This window comes from Calonectris borealis, chromosome 3 (assembly GCF_964195595.1).
Source record: "Calonectris borealis chromosome 3, bCalBor7.hap1.2, whole genome shotgun sequence".
Lineage (NCBI taxonomy): Eukaryota > Metazoa > Chordata > Aves > Procellariiformes > Procellariidae > Calonectris > Calonectris borealis.
Genome location: NC_134314.1, coordinates 109,301,501 through 109,317,201, shown reverse-complemented (window position 1 = coordinate 109,317,201; position 15,701 = coordinate 109,301,501). Strand labels below are relative to the sequence as shown.

Below are 15,701 nucleotides of genomic sequence, written 5' to 3'. Positions count from 1 at the left end.
CTTCTTGGCCACCTGGGCACACTGCCGGCTCATGTTCAGCCGGCTGTCAACCAGCACCCCCAGGTCCTTTTCCTCCGGGAAGCTTTTCAGTCACTCTTCCCCAAGCCTGTAGCATTGCAAGTAGCATCTAAAAAATCTAAAAACATCTAAAAACAAGTGGCATCTAAAAAATTGGGAGCATCTTCGAATCTAAAGATAGGCACGTGTCAATAAAATGAGCTTCCACTGCTGGGTGGGAATGCTGACACTGACTGAACCCCCTCCCTCAAACTACTGTGTTTTACTGTTAGCTTGCATTTTGGCTCTGTATGCGAATAACTTATTTTCTTCTTCAGGTACTGAAGGAAAGCACGCACTCACAGAACAGGCAGCACTTTAAGCACTTTTATAAAACAAGTTGAGAGAGAAGCTACTCTTCCCCTAGAGATGCTCCATCCCAGAATACACAGCTCAGTAAGCCAAAAAGCCTTCTCTTCCAGACTCCTTTCTTAAACCGTTTTAGAGGGAGAAAACCAGGAGACCTACATACACACAGGAGACAGGATACCCAAATACTGCTTCAGACTCACTACCTCCATCCTAAGCTGGACTGTTCACCCATCGGTACAGACAGATTTAAGGAATAAGATCAATGCTTATTCATGCATCAAGCTGAGTCCTGAGATGTGTTCAACAAGCCAGCTAGACCAAGCAAGCTATATCTGACACACAAGATACGACCACGAGACACACGCCATCCCTAGCATCCTTGATAAAAACAATTAAAAAAAACCCACACACACAAGCAAAACAAATCAATCTTTACCTACAAAAAAAAGCTCTGTAACCAACCAACCAGTTTAACGTGAGGGAAATTAAAAAGCAGGAACTCAGCTGCTGTCTCTCATCCCTCTCAGTTTCTAGAAAAATAATACAGCCTGAGAAACAGGGCGTGAAACAACAGACCACCACTTGCCTGTAAAAGGACTACTAGAGGACTAAAAGCCAAAAAAAGTTCTGTTCTTGCTGCATGGATGCAATATGAGCTATTATTAACCTGCTCTAAATATCACAAATGAAATAACCAAGCTGCATTGCATAGCACAGAATTCTCCTTGTCATCAACAAAACAAGGTGATCAACACTCAGACAGTAAACACGTAAGAGAATTCTCCACATCTTCTGACCTTTTCTTCTACTTATCACACCACTTTATTTTTAAAAGGGAGACACTGTCAAAGCACAGCAGGTCACCTATTTTTCCTCCCCTCTTAAGTAAGACTGGATAACATACAACTGTTTATTCTAAGCATATCTTATTCAAGGTTACCAAGGTCATGGCTAAGCACAGCAAAGAAAATGCATTTACAAAATACAGAAAAAAGTCTCCTGGTCTAAGAGCAAAGCAGACTGGTGAGCACATGAACTGCAGCTAAATCTTTCATATATCACCAGAAGGAAAAGAAGTTCTTATTACATGGCAGAGAAATGCCAGAAAATTCTGTTTAAATGCTGACTTGCTTTCAGCCTTTAACTCGGAGCAACTTCTGAATCCTTTCAGAAGTTGCTCCTGAGCTACTGCTGACTTTGACCAGTACCCTTCTGCACCCGGTGCTAAGAATTATTTTGCATATGCTCAAAGAATACACCACAGTTCAGTGAAGCAATCTGATTTAAAGACAAGCAACTCAGGAAATAAAGTTTAGAAGTCCTTAGGTTAATTCTTTTTAGAAAAACAATACTTTAGGTTATTGAAAGAAGAATCTTTTATATCCTCTCACATTTTTTTACCTAAACACTAAGTAAAAGAGTCTGCTGCATTTCTATTAAGAGCAGCTTTCCAACTTCTTCATAAAGCTGAACAAAAAGTTTGGATTTTCATTGCATGGCAGAAATGCAGAGAAGTTCCCCACCTACATTCCTGCTGGGTGGGACATGAGTACACCAGGGTATCAGAAATAGTGTTATTTCATAACAACTACCGTTCTGCAGAAATTACGATGGTCAGTAAAGCAACATTATAGAAGCCGAAGTTTTATATCTGTAGTTATTTATAGGTAGTTTGTTCAGTGCCTGTTTAAAACTAAGTACCTCCCCATTAATTCCTGTTCACTTCATTACAGAGACTCTACAAGCCTATTAGCTTGGGAAAAGTAAGATTATTTCCTTGGGCGCCTTACCAAAGAAGGGCCTCACAGCTTCTTTCCCCCCATTTTAGCTACAAGCAAGCTCTAAACAGCCAACAGATGTATTTTACGTCCATCTTCAACCAGACGCACAGAACGGTCCCCACGAGAGAGAGGAGCACGGCTCTAACCCGGTGCAGCCTGGGGAGCCCGCACACAGCACGGGACGAGCCTCTGCGTTTTCTCCTCCGATGTCCCTGGCAAGACGTACACCCTGCAGAGCGGAAAAGTAGATTCCACCCTTCGTCCTAACCAATTTTAGGCTGAATATACAGAATTCCCTGCGCACCTGCTCGGCTGAGCAGAGAGCCGCCATCCCCTCCCGAAGGACGGGCTGCCAGGCGCGGGGCCCCCCTGCGGCACAGGAGGAGGGACACAGGCGGGTCCCCGTTGTCAGCCCGAGCGGGCAGGCTGCAGCAGGCGGCCGCAGCGCGGCCAGACCCGGCCGCTGCACAAGGCCTGGATGGCGCACCACCGGCGCTGGGCAACCGGGCACAGTTACAAGCGCCCGAGCGCACCCCGTACCGCTCGGTCAGTCGCCAGGGCAGCCGAAGGCCCTCCTGACCGGCTCCCGGCCCCGCCAGGCCTGTCCCGGCGGCACGTCGGCGCGGCCCCGCTGCTCACCGCCCGCGGCGACGGCTCCGGGCGGCGCGGCCCCCCCCATTCACGGCCCCGGCAAGGACACGGAGAAGGCCGCGGCACCGACTGGCTTCTGGCCGGGGCCAGCCCCGCGGGGCTCGGGCAGCCGCTGGCACACCGCCGCCATTGCACGCCGGACCCCGCACACGTCCCGCCGCCGGGGACCGGCGCCCCGGCGGAGCGACCCCCGCGCTGAGGGGCCGGGCGGCGGCCGCGCCCCCTCTCCGCGCCGTGCACCGGCGTCCTCCCCACGGCAGCGCCGCCGCCGCCACCACCACCACCGCCCGCCCGCCCACTTCCCTTCCCTTCCCGCACCGCACTACCGGGTGCCCCGCAGCCCCTTCCCCTCCGCCGCTGCGGCCGTACCCCGGCCTGCGCGCCCAGACCGGCACAGCCCAGCCGCCACCGTCGTTCCTCCGCTCCGCTCCACGCCCGCCGCCCGGGCCCGCGCGCTTGTTTACCGCCCCGGCCGCCCCCAGCCGAAGCCCGGCCTCGCGCCCCGCCCCCGCGGCGCTCCCATTGGCTCCTCCGCGAACCCCGCCCCGTACCGCGGCGCAACAGCTGCCGAGGAGTGTGCCGAGCCCGTGCGCCCCGCGTCCCCGCCAATGGCAGGAGGGCTCGGGCGGGGCGCCGGCCGATGTGGGGCGGGGAGGGGGCCGGAGCGGCGCGCGTGGCGGCTGCAGGGGGACGTGAGGCCCGTGAGGTCCGTGCGGCGGCGGCCGTTGGGCGGGCGGGGCGGGGGGCGGTGAGGCGAGGCGAGGCGTGAGGTGCGTGTGCTGCGGGCGGGGAGGCCGGGCGGGCGGCGCTCGGGGACCCGCCGGCATCGCAGGGGCGCCCGGCAGCCCCGCCACTGCCACCTCCTGAAAGCCGCGGGCGGCCCCCTGCGGGCCGGGGGGCTCCTGTAATGAATGGGGACCGGCCCGGGGTTGGGGGTGTCAGTCAGAGGTAGCGGTGTCTGGGCGCGGTCCCGGCTGGCCGGGCGGCCTCGGACCCGGCGGGGGAGGTTGGTCCCTCGGCGGGAAAGGACGCGGGCAGGCAGCGCTCGTACCCCGCGCCTGAGGAGGGCCCGGGGGATGGGGGGCTCAGGCAGTCCCGCCGGCCCTCCGGGGACGTTAGTGTATACGAAGAGATGCACAGGAGCCCTATGCCTAGCAGGCTGCAAGCGAATGCTAAGCGAAGGGAGCAACTCCATTTTGTGGTGCTCCGTGTCCGAGAAACCTTTATACGTGGATGCCAGTGTGATTTTTCAAAGCGTTGGCTTAAAATTGCGGTTGATGCTGCTCACGCATGTGTTGGAAATTGCACCCTCATATACGTGTTGGAAGTAAAAATAGCGTGTTGTTTCCTACAGGTTGATTACAGCTATGTGGTGTCTCACAGATGCTGCAAGGGGCTAATAGTAACAGCTAGCTCTGAGCTTTTCTGGATGTTCTGGTAAGCGCCTATCTCTGTCAGCAACTTTCCTGTCTGAAAAATAACAATACATTCCTTATGGTGCATTTGCCACATGGCTGCATGGCAGCGCAGCAGTATATTTGGATGAGGTTTGGAGATTAAATAGTTCATTTCTTCTTAAAACAAACAAGATTCATAATTCTCCTCTAGTCATAGCATAACTTACAGGAGTGACCAACAAACAGCCCCGAGCTTTAATTTCAGCATTGTCAATTGCTTGCTTTGGCCAACCTTTTCAACTAACTAGAGGCTTGAATTGAACACTTAAATCCACGCTGAAGGACCTATATCAAAGCTAGTAGGAGTTGCGGGTGCTGTGGATTTGTGAAAAAGGAAACTGGATAAATGGTCTGCTCTAAGTGTGTATAGGGGTTTAACTCTGCACAGCCCATTGGTGAATATTACTGCCAGCCTGCTAGTGCCAAACTTCCCCCCTCTGTAGAGGGGGTTAATTATATCCCTTATCTCCAGCTGCTCATACCAAAGGTTGTTTGGCTGGTATTTATGAACACACAAAATATTGTTCAAATATTACATATATTCCTTCATGTCTTTTTTTTTAAATAAAAAGATACGCTTCCCACCCAAGCCCCACTCAGCTTCCCAGGTAAGCCATGAGGAGGTCTCTGCTAGGCACTGAACAGACAGCTACAAATAAATTTAGCAAACCTCATCACCCAGATATTATCTGGATTGGAAGCAAGCCTCAGTCAGTAGTAGAAAGGCTAGATTTGAACTTGAAAGATTAAAAAAAAAATCCCTGGGGAAGACACATTATTGACTTAATTGCTCTACACACAGGCTGTGCGTAGACACAATATATCTGAAATGGAAAGGCCAACCATGACACTTTCATGTTTGAGAATGGGATGGAGATTGGATGTGTTAGATGATGCAAAAACATGACTGCAATAAGATACCAGCCTTGAAAAGTTTTGTCAGAAAAATGCCTAGTTTTCTTAATTTCAATACTGACACTTGCAGAAATGCATACGAATTAACTGTTCTACTTGTGATTAATTCCATACTATTTTTTCTAAAGGAAAGATCATCTTTACCCTCAACAGACGTATGTTTCAGATGTCTTTTCTAAGGACACTCTTTTATCTACTCCTGTACTGAATTTGGATGTCAGTTCTAAGTTTCTGTGTAACATCACTTTGCTTGTGTCAGCTCGGCATTAATTGTGAAATATGTCTTACTCACTGTGCTGAGCACGGAGAACTGCATGGGTTTCTGCATGAGCACGCTGTCATAGTTTGAGATGTAGGCAGAACAAGCACAGGATATAGCTCTCCCCATCTTTCAAAGACAGGCCTGGCTGGTTCCCTTTATTCCCACGTGGTAAACCATTGGGTATTTCTGCCGCTGCTGTTCAATTTGCATCACACCTTCTGTTGCCAGGCTTTCTGCAGCCTTAACGGACCCCTTGAACTTGAGTGCAAGGCTAGCTCTTTCTATGCTTGAGGGGAATAGGGGCAGGACACCCAGGCCTCACAATCCAGAATCCAGAGGTTAACTTTTGTGGGAATGGTTGCCTAACTGTGTCCACAATCCTAAATAAAAAGTTGAACATGGTGTATGTAAAGCACTGGGAGAATTGTTCCACGGCAGAAGCCGTGCAAGATCTCCCTGTAAACTGGAGAAAAATGGTAAAAGAGAAAAAATACTGTCAATATTTGGCATTGGTTTAGTGCTACCAATTATGAGATTTACAGCCCTGAACCCTGGAAAAAAGAAGGGGCAGAGTGCTGTACTTCAAAAATAGACCAGGGAGTCATCCTTTTCTTCAGAAAGGCTGTCAGTGGTTTATGTAAGAGCCTCATGGTTGGCAGTTCCCATGGGCTTTGGGAGGTCCAAATTCAGGTTCCTGCTCTGCTTGTGAAGACTTGCAGCACTCCACCCTCACATCGGGACCCTAACCGTTATGCATGCTCTTGCCTTCTCCTCTCTCCACCGTTATTCATATTCTTATTATTTATTGTTATGCTCTACACGACGGGAAAGCTCAGCAAGAGGAAATGAGAATGGAGCACTCCTCCATCCCTTCTAAATCCCAGACCAATTTACAGTCTGGCCTTGTGCAAACTGTGCCTTGTTCAGGGGCAGGAGATGTGGATGTGAATCCTGTGGGGATCAGCCCTGGCCACCCCATTCTGGTTTTGTGCCCTCCACCAAAGGATTGTAGGTAAAACAGCGGTGACACCTGCTTCATCCATGCTTTGAATCAACTGTCAGAGTTTGTGCAGGAGCTGATCTGCTAAATGTGCTACGCAAACACTTGCCAGATAAAGCCCTTCCGAGCGGGACAGAGGGAAGAAACTTAGGAAACTTCTATGTAAGAACCTAAACTTTGGCATCCATTGATGCCTTAGTGCCTCCGGTATCATGTGACAGCAGAATGAGGTTGTTGCAGGTTAAAAGTTTTTACTTCAGTGTCTAAATCTCATGTAATTTTTGTGCTATATGCCTGCCTTCTTTTGCAGATCTGTGCAATGCAGATCTGAATTTACAGAGCAAGCCAGAGCAGTCCTGTGAAAAAGCAAGTTCCTAGATTTTGAGGAGTCTCTTGATTACCTATAAGAATAAGAGGTGAACATTATTAAGAAATCAGCCACAACACACCTTTGGCACTATAACTGTCATTTGCTTCTCACATCTTGTTCAGTAGTGTTATATTCAGTCAAATTTCAACATACTTGCTGCCTTATCCAGAAACGTGAGCATTTCTGGCAAGAATCTTACACCTATGAGGATTATATAAATCAATCTTTTATTAAATTATAATAAAAGTATGATAAATTTGATTACAATAATATAAATGACAGTACAGATAGATATAATGATATATCTATCCTCATAATATATATAATATATAAATATAATGGAAATTATAATAAATTTAAATTATAACTAATAATGAGTCACACTTCCCCAGAGCCTTCTCTCTACCGATGTTAAAATGGTTTGTTGAAGATTATTTAATTCTCCAAATATCCTGATTTTGCAAGTCAGAGAGAGGTCGGTACCTTACCCAAGATGTGTGGGAAAGCTTGATGTAGCAGCTGAAGTCCTGACTCTGTAGCAGATACTTTAGCCATGCCATCATATCTTGATACTTTAGCCATGCCATCATATCTTCACCTCGTATTGCCTGTTGATACTTATATAAAGAAAGGCTTAATGATGCAATTTCATGAGGTGCATAAACAGCTGCGGGTCTGGGGTAGAAGCAGCAAGAAGGGCAGCGGGAAGAGCGAGTCCAGGGCTCTTTGACTGTGACTTCCAGCAGGGTCGCTGTCAGCCTTTGGGTGGGGTTGCTTTCCTCCTCATGTTTGCTGTTTTCTGAGAGGCGGCTGTTTGCTCACCACCTAGCAGCTCGCCGCTTACTGGGTGCCAGGGAACACCCAAGAAAAGCTCTGGCAATTCTGCTGCTGGCTGCTCTGAAGAACCCGGTGAAAGCTGGCTTCTTTAAAGCCTCGTACAAAGTGAGCCAAGTTCCCAGAGAGGCACGCGGAGAGGAACGGGCCAGAGTGGCTAAACTTCTACAAACACAAAAAGTTAGAGAACCAGAGCCTGGAAGGATCTTTGGGCCCTGCAGTAAGAAGAGCTCCATTGCAACAGGAAATTAGTAGGCAGACAACTAACCTGCAGAAAAAAAGAGTTAATGGAGTCTCAATTAAGCAGCTATTGGTCATGTCATTAGGTTGACAAGTATCCAGGCTATTCAGAGAACACTCAGAAATCCTCTTGCATAGGACAGGCCCAAGCTGTTTCTCCAACCACAATAAAATATACGTCACCATCCTTCTCCCGTGTTCACACAGCTAACCACAAAGCAAAAGCTGCTCTGGAAATGCTTCCCTCTGTTCTTCCAGCAACCACTGAGGCTCAGATAAACTACCTCTTGAGGAATTTTGCCTTGTGTTCACTCGTGTTCTTTAGAGGGTAATTTCTTCAGGGCAGGAGGAATGTCTTATCTGTCTACGTAGATTTATGGTGTTCCATCAACATATTATAATAATAAAGGGATGATGAACTGGAACAGCTCAAGGAGAAGTCACTGGACAGGTGGCTTGGTTTTAGTAGTTAACTTGTAGGTATTTCAAAACTTTGGCAGGTTTCAGTGACGCTGTTTGTACCATATGTTATTTACATGGCTTTATGGCCAAGAATGAGAGCAACAGCCTTGTAAAGAAATGAGATCTCTCTGACTCAGTCAGTGGTAGATGCACGTCCAGTATCATCATAGTCCAAATGATGAGCTATTTTTGTAACACTTAGGACTTCTCTGATTCCTGAACTATGTATTTTCATCCCAAAGCACTCAGGCATTCTTTGCACTTCTCCTCTCTTTCTCTCTCCCCTCGCTGCAAAGGGGAGGAGACAAGGCTCAATTTCATTTAGTCAGTGAGCACTTTATTTTTAAGATGATTTAGTGCTGTCAGAAGGAGCCAGCGTGTCAGTTCTTGAGACAAATGTTTTCTGTCCAAGAGGAAGACACAGTGCAGGAAGCAGGATGGGTATTTCACGGTTCCCCTCCCATTTTCCTTCTGGGGGCTCTCAGCGAGCAGCCTTGCTCCGCACAGCTGGAGAGGGCAGGGAACACCAGCAGGGCTGCTGGAGGGCCCCGAGCCCCCTGGCTGGAAGGAGGTGGGCAGGGGTGGCCATCATGTTCTGTGGAGGGGGGAGGACTGCTGAAGGGCTGCCTTGTCCCCTAGTTGAAAAAAAGGAGGGGGAAGAAGACACAAAAACCTTCCCTTTGCCACCTAGTTTTGGCCTCGCTGAGAAAGCTACCTTTTGCCTCTCCGTGCCCCTGCTCGGACCGTTCACCCATTCTGTGTCACCCAGAGAGGGGCCGCTTTGGGGAAGGAAAGGTGAAGGGCGTCAAACCATGGAGGTGATTTATTATCTCCATGAGTCTGCAGGGAAGAGACCAACACAGGCCTAGGAGGCCAACGTTGGTAGCAAAGCTTAAGACTCGAGCATTTCTTGTCTCCTGCTATTATCTATCCAGAACAGACTGCAGTGGCTCTTGACAGGGTATTTGTGGCTCATGCTATATAGCTCCAGGGCATTAACCATACAGTACTGAACTCTTAATAGGAGGTGGGCACAGGCCCACCAATGCTGGGGTTATCTCTAATAATTATTTGGGGAAAAAGTAGCAAGTCTACTCTTAAGGCATTTCAGAGGGTACCCGCCTGGATTGCTCTTCTCAGGGATGTGAGGCAGATCACGGCCTCATTATTTTTCACCAGGGTTTGCCCCTGCCCTCCACACACACACGTGCTCAGCAGGCTGGAAAACATGGTTTTCTCTCCCATTGGGGGAAAAGAAGCATTGCAAACATGTTATCACAAACTGGAAATTTACATATAGGTACATGGATTTTTTTCTCTCTTTAGGTTATGAAAGAAAACAAAACTAGGTGTTATTCTCTGGATGAGGTGGTAACAAGCCACAACAAGCCCAAGCTACAAACATGTTCATCACTGACAGAGGATTGCCATAAAAAGTTGTGCAGCACAGCACGCATACGCCACCACGCCACGCTTGGCTGCGGCTCATGTCACCCACCGCTCCCTCCAAACTTTGCCACATGGGTGCCAAGCGGGTACTGGGTGCTTGGTAAAATTGGAGACAAGCCCATGGGGGTGGAGTACCTCGAGAGAAGGACAGGGCCAGGTGGGGAGGCTGCAGATAGAAGCACTAAATAGAAGAAAGTGATAGCAGTCCTTGTCTTTGGGTAGCGTGTGGGACAGTGCAGGACAAGGACAGGCACCTTGTCCCTGCCACCTAAGCAATTAATGTGGTAAAACATTCACAATATCATGCTTGCCTGTTCAAATTCTGTTGCACAACAGTGCTTTTTACAGGTATCAAGCAAAGCCATTTTTGGATGAGATGAAGTTGAAAAGTGTGCAGCAGCGTGATTAGTAGCTGTATGCCTCAAGAATTTCTGTTTCTCCCCAAATCTGTGAGACTCGGTTAAACATTATTCAGTTTGTAATTCTTCTTTATCTCTAGGCTAGACAGATCAGTTGTTTCTGCTCATTGTAAATTGCATTTGCTTGCATAGTTTGGTGAGTGCTTTGCCCTCTCCTCTTGCCACTTGATTGATTACATGTACCTCAATCGATCCTGCACAGGCATAGCAGAAAGGCTCGGTTCTTTGTAGCTTCCAGCCAGGATTCACTTTACAGATGATAACTAGCGAAGCCGTTCACCCCCTGGGTAAACATGGCAAATTAATTTTGAAGCTAGGCAAACAGAAGCCAGTCCTTTGCCTGCATTTAGCCACTCTAAAGAGCCTTTTACGATGGACAGAAGGGTTATCTGGAACAGTTTGCACAGAGTTGTGCTAAACGGGAAGGCAAGCTGGAGCCAGAGAATATGGGAGAAACAGGGCTATTTCTGAACACTTTACTGGAACTAAGAATTAACACTAGTCATCAGAGATTGCTCTGCCGGCTACTGGTAAAGTGTGTTGCCAAACTCAGCCATTGCCCTCAGCTTTTGGCACGGCATTGCCATGTGTCACATAGCTGGAGAGCAGTGAGCCACTTTGCCTCAGCCTGGAATCGTCCCCAAGACAACGTGTTTTCTTTCACTGCCCTGAGAGCCGGTCCTTGTTCTGGCTTCCTGGCGTCTTGCTTCACTGTTCCAACACGCAGCAAGGTGTGGGAGTGAGACAGGGAAAGCTGTGGGTTTTTTCCGAGTGCCTGTGTGGCAAACGGACAAACTCATAAGCTCCATCCACTTGCCTGAAGGTGATTCGCAGATAGTCTCAATTTACTTCTAGCAGTCAGTCTAGGGGGAAAGCAGAATCATTGCTACCTTTGGATGCTGACTGACCCTTTTTCTGCTTTGCTGTGACTATCGATCCAATTCCTGAGGTTAGTTAAGAAGGATGCGTAATCTGACCTCTAGCATCTACCTACATCTGTGTCTGCATACCTGAAGACGGAGATCGATTGGCAGCAGAATATTCCAACTGACATGTATCTGAGTGCAGCTAAGAGGGAGACGCCAGCAGTTAATACAAGCCTTTGGAAGGAATGACTGATCAAGAGATGGTCCAGACATCCAGGTTAAGCCCTTTATTTGACCCTGAGCAAATTATTCAACTCCTGTCTGTAAAATAGGGCTAATGGCATTCTTCTGCTCTGTTGTGCTGTTGAAGCCTGACTCCTAAAGAAGTGCTTGGAAAGCCTCAGTGGAAGCAGAGCAGAGTAATTTCAACATGCTCTGTAGCTGTGCACAGGGAAAAGAGCTCGCCTTCAGGCACAGCGGTGCCAAGAACCAGCAGTGCAGGTTCACTCTCCCATCAACTCCCAGACGCTTCCGAGAAGATTTCTAGCCTGGAGGAGCCCAAGGTGGGAGCACAGAGATGTCCCTTTCCTACACCAATTCCACTAGATACGGTATCTGATGATGAAGCCTGGGCAGTGACTACATCCTGTGCCATCCACTCCATGGACTTTGACAACTGTCGCTTCAGTTTAACTGGTGGCCTGCTTTCAAAGCACAGGAAACATGGTTCCTTCCCTGGAAGATGGATGTTCTCCCTGTTCTCTGCAGCAGCACTCCTATTCCACGATGGCACTGAAAAGCATGCACACACATGCAGTGGTAGCAAGGAAGGTGACCTAACACTTTACATGCTAAGTGCCTTTGGTATTGCTTTATGTCCCCTGTTAGCCTCATTTTCCCATCCTATTTAAGTCTTTAAAGCTATAGCTGCACTGCCATAACAGGCAGCACCCCACTCCTCTTTTGTAAATCTAAGCCATGCCTCAGTTCTGTTTTGGTTTTTCTAACTTTGTATTCTTCTCTAGGCTGACCGGCCACAGCCTCTAGAGCCAAATGCATTTGCTGGATTTCTATTCCCCGTTAGTTTTCTGCACAACCCAGAGTTTGAATTGGCAGCATGATGAGTTGTCTGAAATCATTCAGTGTGTTTGCCATTTCAGTTCTTAGCTTGCCCACCCAAATCACATAGGGACAGAAATCAGTTTTCTTTTTTTTTTCCTTATTAAAGAATAAAGTCAAACGGTTTTCATGCCTCTTGGAAACTGCACATAACAGTGCTGGAAGACTAACTTTTAGCACAATATTTGGAGAACAAAAATAGCTCAAATTTGAACTTCCCGGAATATTACAAAGGCCATATTTGGAGAGGGCATATGTTGTCTGGCATGATGATGGGGTAAGAAGTTCCTGTTGGAATAATTGTTAACGCTACTGGCATTTTATTGCTACTGACTGTTGGTATATCAAAGCTGTGGATAGGTAGCTTTAAAAATAATCCTGAATGCCTACCTTCAGCTCCAGAGATCTTGCTTGCCTTACACCAGTTTTGAAGGAAGACTCAGGTTCTTTCATAAATAGATGCAGCTCTACCAAGTCAGGGAGAACTGTAATTGCTTATATTTAGCTTTGTAAAGATTGAGGATGGCATGGCGTAAGTTAAAAGGTTGGATCAGTTTTCCACACTTGCTCTCACACCCTTTTTACATTGTTCCTACTCTGCTTAAATGCAAGCTAGCTGTGGAGTTACTCACATTTTATACTGGGGTGAGCAAGGTCTCCCAATGATGTAGGAGAAAATAGGCCTAATGCTTTTCCTACTCCGCCCCCTTCTGATTCTTCAGGCCCTACAAGGCAGTTCGGGAGTGCCAGGCTTCACACTGTTTATTTCTGCACAGACCTAACCTGAGTTGGCCTTGGGAGCCGTCACTTAGTTCAGGCTGCATTTGATAGGACTCGAACAGTTCGCAGTTTTGGAAAACTTCCATTCCAACTACTTGGCCCTGTACCTGTCTCAGGTTTCTATATCAAGGAGTTTAGCTAGTTCCACTTCAAAGTCTCTATTTATTTATATCTTTTTAATACTGAGCCATAAATAGTGCTGAGCACTGTCACCTCCCAAATTGTGCTCTTGGGCACCTGTCAAACAAATGTGTCGCACGAAGGAGAAGATAACAGTTCGTATTTACTTAACTCCTTGAGTGCCCAGGGCAAATGTCTTGAATTTAGAGTGGAAAAAGATAGGTGACAGCAAACCTGCAGCAAAAGGAAGATGTAAAAGGAAGGATGGTGACTTGTGTGATCATGTTTGATGCCCTGATCTGATGCGGGCAGATCTTTCTTTTGTAACCAAGCTTAAACCCAGCATTTACTCTCTTACTCTTGCTCTGGTTCCCATTTGTAGAATGGGAACAGCTCACGTCACTTTACCTTACTGGGGGCAGGGGAAGCAAGGATAAATTCAACGAGGGATGCAACAGTGTGTTAGGGGGCATATGAATAGTGTGGTAGGAGAAGTTCTGGCAAAGATACCACATTTGTCCAGGCTGCTTTCTTATAAAGCAACTGAGTTCAAGAAAACTAGATAGCCCCTGGTCCTCCTGATGGCACAGACAACATGATCTAGCTAGACCCTAGATTCCCCAGTGCTGAGAGCTGGAACGACAGCAGTGTGCTTTTTTTCCTTCCCCCCAGATTAGCAAGACCTGCTGGGACGGAACAGGAGACTGCAAGCGAGAGGAAGAATGACAAAGCAGTAAGTATAATTATTCCTTTGCTTCTTGAAGATGCTCAGAAGAAAATCTAATTTAGCGATGTCTGGAGAAGCTCCTGACTTATGCTTGGGGTTTGCAGGACTGAAACTAGGGCTGAATGCTTTTAAAAAAAAATAGGGGGAGCCCCAAACAAAATGGAGTGTGCAATGTAACAGCAGCACCTCACCCAGAGCTGCAGTGCTGAACATGGCATCACATTGAAACCAGCTGGTTTAAAATGGATTCTGGTACAGTATGAGCTCACTCTCACTCAAAGCCTCTCCTTTGCCGTGCCAAAACTGCAGCTGTGCTGCGGTGCGGGGTGCCTGCTTTCTCCCTGCCATGAGGGAGACTCCAACGCCTTCAGCCTCGCTGAAAAACAAGGGGCACACAGCAGAGTACTTTAAAATGGCTGGTACTTCTTCCATATAGACTTACTGCCCTCCCGTGGCTGCCAAGGAGCGTCTCTAATGCAGAAACAGGGAGACCGGGGACTGAGGGAAACAATAAAGAAAAATAACTATATATTCAATTTAAACCAAAACACAATTTGAGTTACAAGGAAGAGGAAGGCAAACACACTGTGTGATTAACTGGAAGTACCTAGGAAGAGAAGAAGAAAGCAGGGAAATTTACTGGTTTGGGAGTAGCAGGGAGACCTCCAAATACTTCGTTTTGCAAGGACAGTGGGCCTTGAGCTATTCTTCACCAGAGTTCTGTAAGCGAGTGCCATTTACTCAGAGAGATGGTCCATTTAACTTCATCCAATTGCCCCATGGAGGAGACTTCACTAGCAACTGGTGCAAAGAAGGTATGAGAGAGCAGACCACTGCTCCTTTTCCTGACTGTGGTAGACATGTGCTGTGACCTTGCTGTATTTACTAACACTCATTGGCCCAGCTTCAGCAGTGTTTATAAAGCTCTTGCTGAGACACCTCATATTGCAAATGTGTCCTTTTCTCTCTGTGAACCAGAAGGAGATGACATTTCTAGCACAGGTTGACTCCTTTCTGAGGGAGCTCCCGTAAGAGCCTGAAGTCAGGTTTTATGAATGAGACCTTGAGTATCCGATGGGAGCTGCTGTGGAAGCACTGCATGGTTCTACAAGGAGTGTCCTGTTTCTTGTACTTTCTTTATGACTGTGCTGCTTCGTGTGTACTCTCTGCGGGCAGAATGCATCTCCAGTCTTTGATGCACAGTAGACACCTTAAACAAAACCACCCCGAAGCGATCGAAACCAAAAGCAACAATGAAGCGGCAAGAGGAAACACAGCCATAAGCACAAGCAGCAACTGCATGGTCAGAAGGTAACAATGCCAAACTGGTTGAATTGCACATGCTTCTAACAAAGGCACTAAATGCTTCAAGGAGGCCACATACCTCCCACCAATGAAAAGCTTGTGTTTGTATTAGGCAGGCTTACCAATACATTTTTGTTCGTGGACTTAGCTTCAGTCTCACATGTTAGAGATTGGTGGATGCCCAAGCCACATTTGAGACTAGATGCAATTAGATGCTCATTTTAGACCGGAGAGGAAGAGTGGGTGCGACAGGGATCATGTAGGAAAATGCCAACACATGGCACCTCCTAGAGGACTTCAGGCTGTTGAGTGACACCTGCATCAAGACAGGTATCACCCCAGCCTACCTGACAGCTGTGCTTTTTCAGGGATGCGCATCAGTGGGAGTATTAGGATTTCTTCAGGGTGAAAGAGACTGCAGTTCAGCAGAGCATGCAGCAAGTTGAAAACAGTGAATGAACATGCTTTGCTCATTCAAGTTGCCAGGTCACTGAGTCGGTATCTCATGTAGAAGCCAACTAGGGAGTAGAGTAAATCCTGCCCTCTCCATTTTCACATCTTAGGCCACGCTGCAC

The 15,701-nt window shown here is 47.7% G+C and overlaps 1 protein-coding gene and 1 long non-coding RNA gene across 4 annotated transcripts in view; one reads left to right on the top strand and one right to left on the bottom strand.

The window, feature by feature from the left end:
• COQ8A (coenzyme Q8A) overlaps positions 1–3,280 on the bottom strand; it is a 50,820-nt gene extending 47,540 nt beyond the window's left edge. Inside the window, exon 1 of one of the 3 annotated variants that reach the window (XM_075147265.1) lies at positions 3,171–3,280. The gene's annotated coding sequence lies outside the window, so the exon portion shown is untranslated. Of the gene's footprint in view, positions 1–3,119 lie in introns of all 3 variants that reach the window. The other 2 variants (XM_075147269.1, XM_075147266.1) reach the window with 2 other exon arrangements.
• A 135-nt stretch (positions 3,281–3,415) lies between these two features.
• Positions 3,416–15,517, top strand: LOC142080958 (uncharacterized). The gene is made up of 4 exons (XR_012673182.1): positions 3,416–3,507; positions 4,156–4,238; positions 13,767–13,831; positions 14,998–15,517. It is a non-coding gene; the product is annotated as an uncharacterized LOC142080958 (long non-coding RNA).
• The last annotated feature ends 184 nt before the right edge of the window (positions 15,518–15,701 follow it).